This window comes from Momordica charantia (genome assembly GCF_013281855.1).
Source record: "Momordica charantia cultivar OHB3-1 chromosome 11 unlocalized genomic scaffold, Mcharantia_2.0 BLBB01000011.1, whole genome shotgun sequence".
NCBI lineage: Eukaryota > Viridiplantae > Streptophyta > Magnoliopsida > Cucurbitales > Cucurbitaceae > Momordica > Momordica charantia.
In genome coordinates, this window is record NW_028275159.1 from 20,844,920 (window position 1) to 20,851,984 (window position 7,065).

Consider the following 7,065-nt stretch of genomic DNA (forward strand, 5'->3'; position numbering starts at 1 on the left):
ATATAGTTTCTAGTGTGATGGGTGTTGGGTGGAATGGCAACTACACGGGTTGTGGATTGGTGTGATGTGACTAAATTCTTACAATCTTGTTTCACCATGATCCTCCCATCGCTTTCCAGATATAGTTTCTCGTGTGATGGGTGTTGGGTGGGATGGCAAGTGCAGCGATCGTTGCTTGATGTCATATGGCTAAAACCTTACAATCTTGGGGCACCACGTTTCTCTCAAACAATCTTAAAATATAAAGTACAACTTAGAGTTTGCACGGATTTAAAAGGATTGTCCAACAAATGAAGTTTTGTGTGGCGTGGTGTGGGCGGAAGGGATGTTGCTGCGTTGTGGGCGCGCAAGGGGGCGTCGGTGGGCATGGGCGCGCGGGGTGGCGGTGGTGGGCGTTGGCTGCGCGCGCGGGAGGGCGCTTGGGGGCGTGGGCGCGCGCGCGGGTGGCGGTGGTGGGCGTGGACCGCGCTTGTAGGGGGCGCTTGGAGGCATGGGCGCGCGCGCAGGGAGCTGGTGGCGTTGGGCGCGCACACACAGGGGGGCACTGGTGGGCTTGGATTTCGAAGGATAACCTCCAATGACTTAAGTTATGCGTGGTGCGCGCGCGGGCAGTGTGCTGATGTGCGTGGGGCGCGCGAGCAAGGGCGCTGGTTGGTCTGGATTACGTGAAATAACCTTGGCAAACAGGGGCAGGAGTGCAAAAATCCGACTGCACAGGTTGTATCGGTGTGGCTAATGGATTTTTTATTCCCAATGCCATCTCTTTCAGCCTCTGGTTCAATGTAACCATCTCTTTTTGCATCGAGGTCGCAATGTCCAGAGCCAAAACTCCAGCTGGATCTTGCTTCTTTGGTGCTGCCCTAGATCTTTGCGAACACCATAGTTCGTTGTGTGAAGCTAAGTCATTTAGGATGTCAACTATCTCGTTGAATGTCTTCTTTGTAAAGGCTCCGTTGGCAACATTGTTTAGCATCATCTTAGTAGGATGATCTAAACCTCTAAAGAAATGTTCTATCTGGATGCATGCCGGCAAGCCATGGTTCGGACATTTCCTGATTAGTTCTTTAAATCTTTCCCACGCCTCGTGAACAGGTTCACGATCATACTGTCTAAAGGAGATGATCTCCTCTCTGATATCAGCGTGGCGAGTAGGTGGGAAGAATTTTGTTAAGAACTTCTTCACTAACGACCCCCATGTGGTGATGGATCCCGGTGGAAATGCATTGAGCCATGCTCTAGCTTGGTCCTTCAAAGAAAATGGAAAAAGTGTTAGTCTAAGAGCATCGTCTGTTATACCAGGTAATCGAAATGCATTTGCAATTTGAATGAATGATTTCAGATGATCATGTGGATCCTCATGTTCCTACCCTCCAAAATGTCCAATTGTCTGCAACATTTGGAACATCATTGGTTTAAGCTCAAAGTTTGCGTGGGCTGGAATAGGGTTGACTATCCCTGAATCAAAGTTCTGAAAAGCCGTGGCGGCATATTCTCGCATTGCCACGTCTCTGTTGTCCGCCATCTGGATATGGTTGAATTCATCATTTCTTGCATGATCCCTCATATTACCGTTAACAGCAGGTGGATCAACCGGATCACGAGGTGGAATATCTGCCATTGATGTGCTCGTACTCTCTACCTCACTTTCAGGACTGATTTCACCTTCTCTCTCTTTTTGCTTTTCTAGTTGTTTTCGAAGTCTTTGCTCCTTTCGAGTTTTTCGAAGGGTCCGCTCAATCTCCGGGTTAAGGGGTAGAAGAAAAGATCTTGTGCTCATGCACTTTAACTTACCCTTGTGAGATAAACGACCAAAAATATAGAACAAAAACGGTGGATGGAAATTACACCCAACAACAATTCACAAAAATAAAAACTAAAAGAATTTGAAAATAATTTTAAAACTAAAGTCCCCGGCAACGACGCCAAAAACTTGACTGGTGGTTTATGCTGAACACACGCACTAAGCGTGGTAACAATTCTATAGATGCAAGCGCACACCTGTCAGAGTAATATAAAATGGATGGAGTATCCAAGTATCGATCCTCAAGGACTTCTAAATAATTTCCAAACTCTAAAGTTTTAAAGAATAGTGAATGTTGAAATGAGTGATTCTTGTAAAATGGGAAGTGGTCACAAATAATGGTTTTGGATTTGGGATTTGGACTTATAATGGTAAAACCTAGCCCGAATTACTTCAAGTTAGCCAACAAAGAATCAAGGATATGCTAAGGACGATATGCATTTTACTTTAGGAACCAACGACTACGCTTTTCACTTGAGTTATGTCTAAGCAAGTTCAAAGTCCTAAGACATTCCCTAATATGTCTATTATGAGAGATATCTTAGTTTTAGGATGGAAATAGTCGCAACCTCGGGTTAAGGTCCGATGTCTAGGCTACTTAAGCGGAACCCTTATGTCTAAGGCGCTCCTCTCCTCGGTTTAACCACTCAACAATGCAAATAAGCAACCTTTTCAGTATTGACTTGTTAAGACTTACAGTGGCCTTCTCTAAATCCTAACTTTTTGGGAAAACATGTTGAGCAATGAATGAAAAGCAAAAACACTACTTCTTAGCAACAATTTTTAGAAATAAAAGGCTAACTATCCATAACCGGGCTAGAGACGGGAATTTAGAAAGACATATTGAAGAAAATACAGCAAGTAAAATGGTTGAAATTGGAATGCATGTGTGAACAACAAAAGTTAACTAACGGAGAGTTTTTATCGGGATTGAGAGCTTCGCCCTTCTCTTTCAAGCAAGGGGGAGTGTCACGTGCTCTTTCCTCCAAAAACACAACTCTCTTAACTAAAAATAAAGTAAAGGCAAAGGGAAGATAAGCAAAGTGCTGGATTTTTATATATTTGAATAAGTAGAAAATAACTAAGTACAAATGGAAACAAAACAAAGCTCAATAAAGGAATGTAAAGTGCTCGGGATTTAAAAACCAAAAGCAACTAATGAAAGCAACTCAAAAGTACTTAGAAAGCAACAAAGAAACACTAAAAATGATCAAGAGAAGGAAGCAAGGCTTGATCAATTTGGTGGAGAAGTTGCTGGAATTTATAGCTGTGCAGAATTGGTTAGGTAGGTCCTAAAACGATGGTGAATCACCCATTTCCAACATCTTTGACTGACTAAATCGTGCTCAAACTGATAGTGGAACACTTCTTCTACACGTATGCATCGGTTGGAACCACCAAAACGCATGGGAAGACGCGTTTCATTAAGGGCAAAGTTGGAAGAAAAACTGTTTTTCTGCAGGCTTCCCAGGCGCCTGGCGCCTGCCATGATGTTTTTTTCGTCTTTTTGCTTCTTTTGATTAATTTCCACTCCCAAATGGTCCTAAAATGTCATAAATATAATATAAGCCAACCACAAAAGATCCTGGCATAGACCCGAAGATCATGGTGCATCGCCTCAACATAGATCCATTATTCTGACCTGTAAAGCAAAAGAGAAGACCTGTAAATAAAGAGAGGAGTTATGTAATTGTTGAGGAAGTAAACAAACTTTTGAAAGCTGAATATATAAGAGAAATTTTGTATCTCGAGTGGCTCTCGAATGTTGTATTAGTTAAAAAATCTAACGGGAAGTGGAGAATGTGCGTAGATTTTACAAATTTAAATAAGGCATGCCCAAAATATTGCTTCCCATTGCCGAGGATTGACCAGCTCGTAGACGCAACAGCCGGGCACGAGCTGCTCACCTTCATGGATGCCTACTCCGGATACAACCAAATTAAAATGCATGTGCCAGATCAAGATCATATCGCATTCATAACAAAACAAGGCATGTACTGCTATACGGTTATGCCCTTCGGCCTAATGAACGCGGGTGCGATCTACCAAAGAATGGTGAATAAAATGTTCGCCAAGCAGATCTGTCGGAATACGGAAGTGTATGTGGACGATATGCTTGTCAAGAGCAAGCAGTCAAAGTCGCATCTTTCCGATCTGACCGAAACCTTCAAAAATCTACGGAGGTATCAAATGAAGCTTAATCCAGCCAAGTGTGCCTTTGGAGTCTCCTCGGGTAAGTTCCTCTGCTTCATGGTAAACAACTGTGGAATCGAAGCCAACCCCGAGAAGATAAAAGCCGTGCTCGAGATGGAAGCACCTAAAACTCTTAAGCAGCTTCAATGCCTCAATGGAAGGATTGCAGCCCTAAATAGATTTGTCTTGAGATCAACTAATAAGTGCTTTCCTTTCTTCAAAGTTTTAAAAAAGAAGGGACCATTTTAATGGACGATAGAGTGCGAGCAAGCCCTGGATCAATTGAAGACTTATCTCTGTTCTGCACCGTTGCTCGCCAAACCTTTGTCGGGAGACAAGCTACACTTGTATCTGGCGGTATCTGAGAATGCCGTCAGCTCGGCCCTAATCAAGCAGGAGGGAGTACGCCAAAGTCCAGTGTATTACACGAGTAAGGCCATAACCGAGGTCGAGACCAGGTATCCACAAATGGAAAAGCTAGCCCTCGCCTTGGTCACCTCGACCCGTAGACTTAGGCCGTATTTCCAAGCACACCTCATTGTGGTGCTCATTAATCTGCCCCTGAAGAACATCTTCCATAAGCCAGAGACATCAGGATGCTTGATGAAATGGGCAATGGAATTGAGCGAGTACGATATCCAGTTCAAGCCCAGAACTGCGTTGAAGGGGCAAGCAATTGCAGATTTCATCGCGGAACTCACTCCACCATCCCTGTCCACCGAATCCGACCTCCCGTGGACGATCTACGTAGATGGATCTTCTAAAGAGAGAGAGTGTGGAGCAGGAATCCTCTTGCTCGCACCAGACGACATACGGTTCGAGTATGCCATGCGTTTCAACTTCCGAACTTCAAACAGCGAGGCCGAGTACGAAGCGCTTCTGGCAGGACTCCGCATTGCCAAAGGACTAGGGGCCACCCACATCAAGGTCCTTAGCGACTCCCAGTTGGTGGTAAACCAAATCAAGGAGGAGTATCAAACAAAAAACTCCCGGATGGAGAAATACTTGAGTAAAGTCAGATCGCACCTCGTTCAGTTCAAAACTTACGAGGTGAATCAAATTCCAATATCAAAGAATTCAAACGCAGATGCCTTAGCCAAATTGGCGTCAGAATACGAGACCGATCTAGATAACCCGTCAATTCTGGAACCGGACATGATGGATATTGACACATCAACACCCTCATGGATGGATCCAATTGTGGAATTCATTAAAGGAAACCCACCGCAAGACTCAAAACAACACAAGAAGATGGCACGAAGAGCAGCTCGATTCATACTCCGAGATGGAGCATTGTACCGACGAGGATTCTCCCTGCCTCTCCTCAAGTGCGTAACTCCTGAAGAAGGGGATTACATTCTCAGAGAAATTCATGAAGGAGTATGTGACAACCATTTAGGAGCCAGGTCGTTATCGGCCAAGGTGGTTCGACAAGGGTATTATTGGCCCACCGTTGATCAGGATGCCAAGCAGTTTGTGAAGACTTGCGATAACTGTCAACGCTTCTTAAACAATAATCACCAGCCTCCCGAGCTACTCACCCCTGTCTCGGCCCCATGGCCATTCGCACAGTGGGGGGTGGACATTATAGGTCCTTTTCCCCTGGGTAAAGGACAAACCAAATTCGCCGTTGTTGCTGTGGACTATTTCACAAAGTGGGCTGAGGCCGAGGCGCTCACTCACATCACAGAGTCCAGAGTCACATCATTCATATGGACAAACATCGTATGTCGTTTTGGTATACCGAACGCCATCGTGATAGACAATGGGAAGCAGTTTGATAATGCAAAATTCAAGGACTTTTGCAGGAAGCTGAACATAAGCCATCTCAGTGAGAGGACAATTCACCTTGGGAGCCCAGAAGGTTGACCTCCTGGGATCCGCCTTGCTGCGAAGGGGCTTCTTCTTGCGTAGTGCCCACCTCGACCTGCTCCTGACTAGGAACATCTTCCTCTTCTATGTAAGAGTAGTCAGAGTCCAGCTCTCTGACGTATTTCTCCACCAAGGATTGAGGGCCCGAGGTGCTATTAGGCCCAAAGGCCCATTTCTCAGCGTACTTCTTCTTCAGATCGCTGAGGTCGATCTGAAGATGAGGCATATCGGCAGCAATGCCCCTCATCATAAATTTGAAGCCCGCGTCGCTGAAATCTTTGGCAAACTCGTCAAAATCTGGATGTTGCCTGAACGCTGCCTCTAGAAGAACTCTGTTGCTAAGGCGCTTCTTCTCCACCTCGAGCTCGATAGTGAGGTGTTTGATTGAAGCATCCTTCTCTTCGAGGACTTGAAGCATATCGTTTTTCTGCTTCAAGAGTTGGAACTTCTCCTTCTCTAGCCTTTTTGTGATGGCATGGGCAGCTCGGAGGTAGGCCTTGTGCTTCTCATCCTCTTTCTTCAGCAGTTGAGCCTTGGCTTCCACCTCAGCCTTCAGAATGTCCACTTCGGAACGAGCCTTCAATAGCTCGCCCTTCATTGTGGTGGCGGCTTCTAAGGCAGCGGAGGAGTTCTCCTTCTCCTTTGCCACAAAGATTTCCCTTATGTCCAGCTCGGCCTTCATCATGACGGCTGAGTGAATGGAAGCAATTAACACCTGCAAAGAAAAGTCACACAAGAGTTAGACCGAGCTGCAAGTTGTGAAAACAAAAGCAATTACGGAAGCAAGTCTTACCTCAGCGGCGTGGTCGATGGCCCTTTGCAGCACGAACCTTGGGTCGCTTACAAACTTGGACGCCCTTCTGAGGCAGCGGTCCAAGCATGATGCCGAGATGCGGGACACCTGGTCCTTCACCCCGAAACTTGACGGTTCAACACAAAACCGCATAGTCACGTCAGACGTCCCCCTCATCCTAGCTTCAGGGTCGTCCACTAGATCAGCATGGCTCATGGGTAGGGGCCCACGAGGTCCAACCTCCGAGGAGGAGGTGGTTTTCTTTTTCTTCCTTCTCCTCTTCAGAGGAGACTCTTCTCTCACCTCGCGTAGAGGTGACACGTCCAGCGCCTCGGACTCGTTCCTCGGACGCTTCTCTCGGGAGTGCTCCCCAGCAGAATCCAGCTCGATCACTGGAGTTGGAACT

General features: G+C 46.0%; 1 non-coding gene across 1 annotated transcript; it reads left to right on the forward strand.

Annotated features, from left to right (window-relative positions):
• Positions 1 to 1,031: 1,031 nt before the first annotated feature.
• Positions 1,032 to 1,138, forward strand: LOC148208301 (small nucleolar RNA R71). The gene has a single exon (XR_015789146.1). It is a non-coding gene; the product is annotated as a small nucleolar RNA R71 (small nucleolar RNA).
• The last annotated feature ends 5,927 nt before the right edge of the window (positions 1,139 to 7,065 follow it).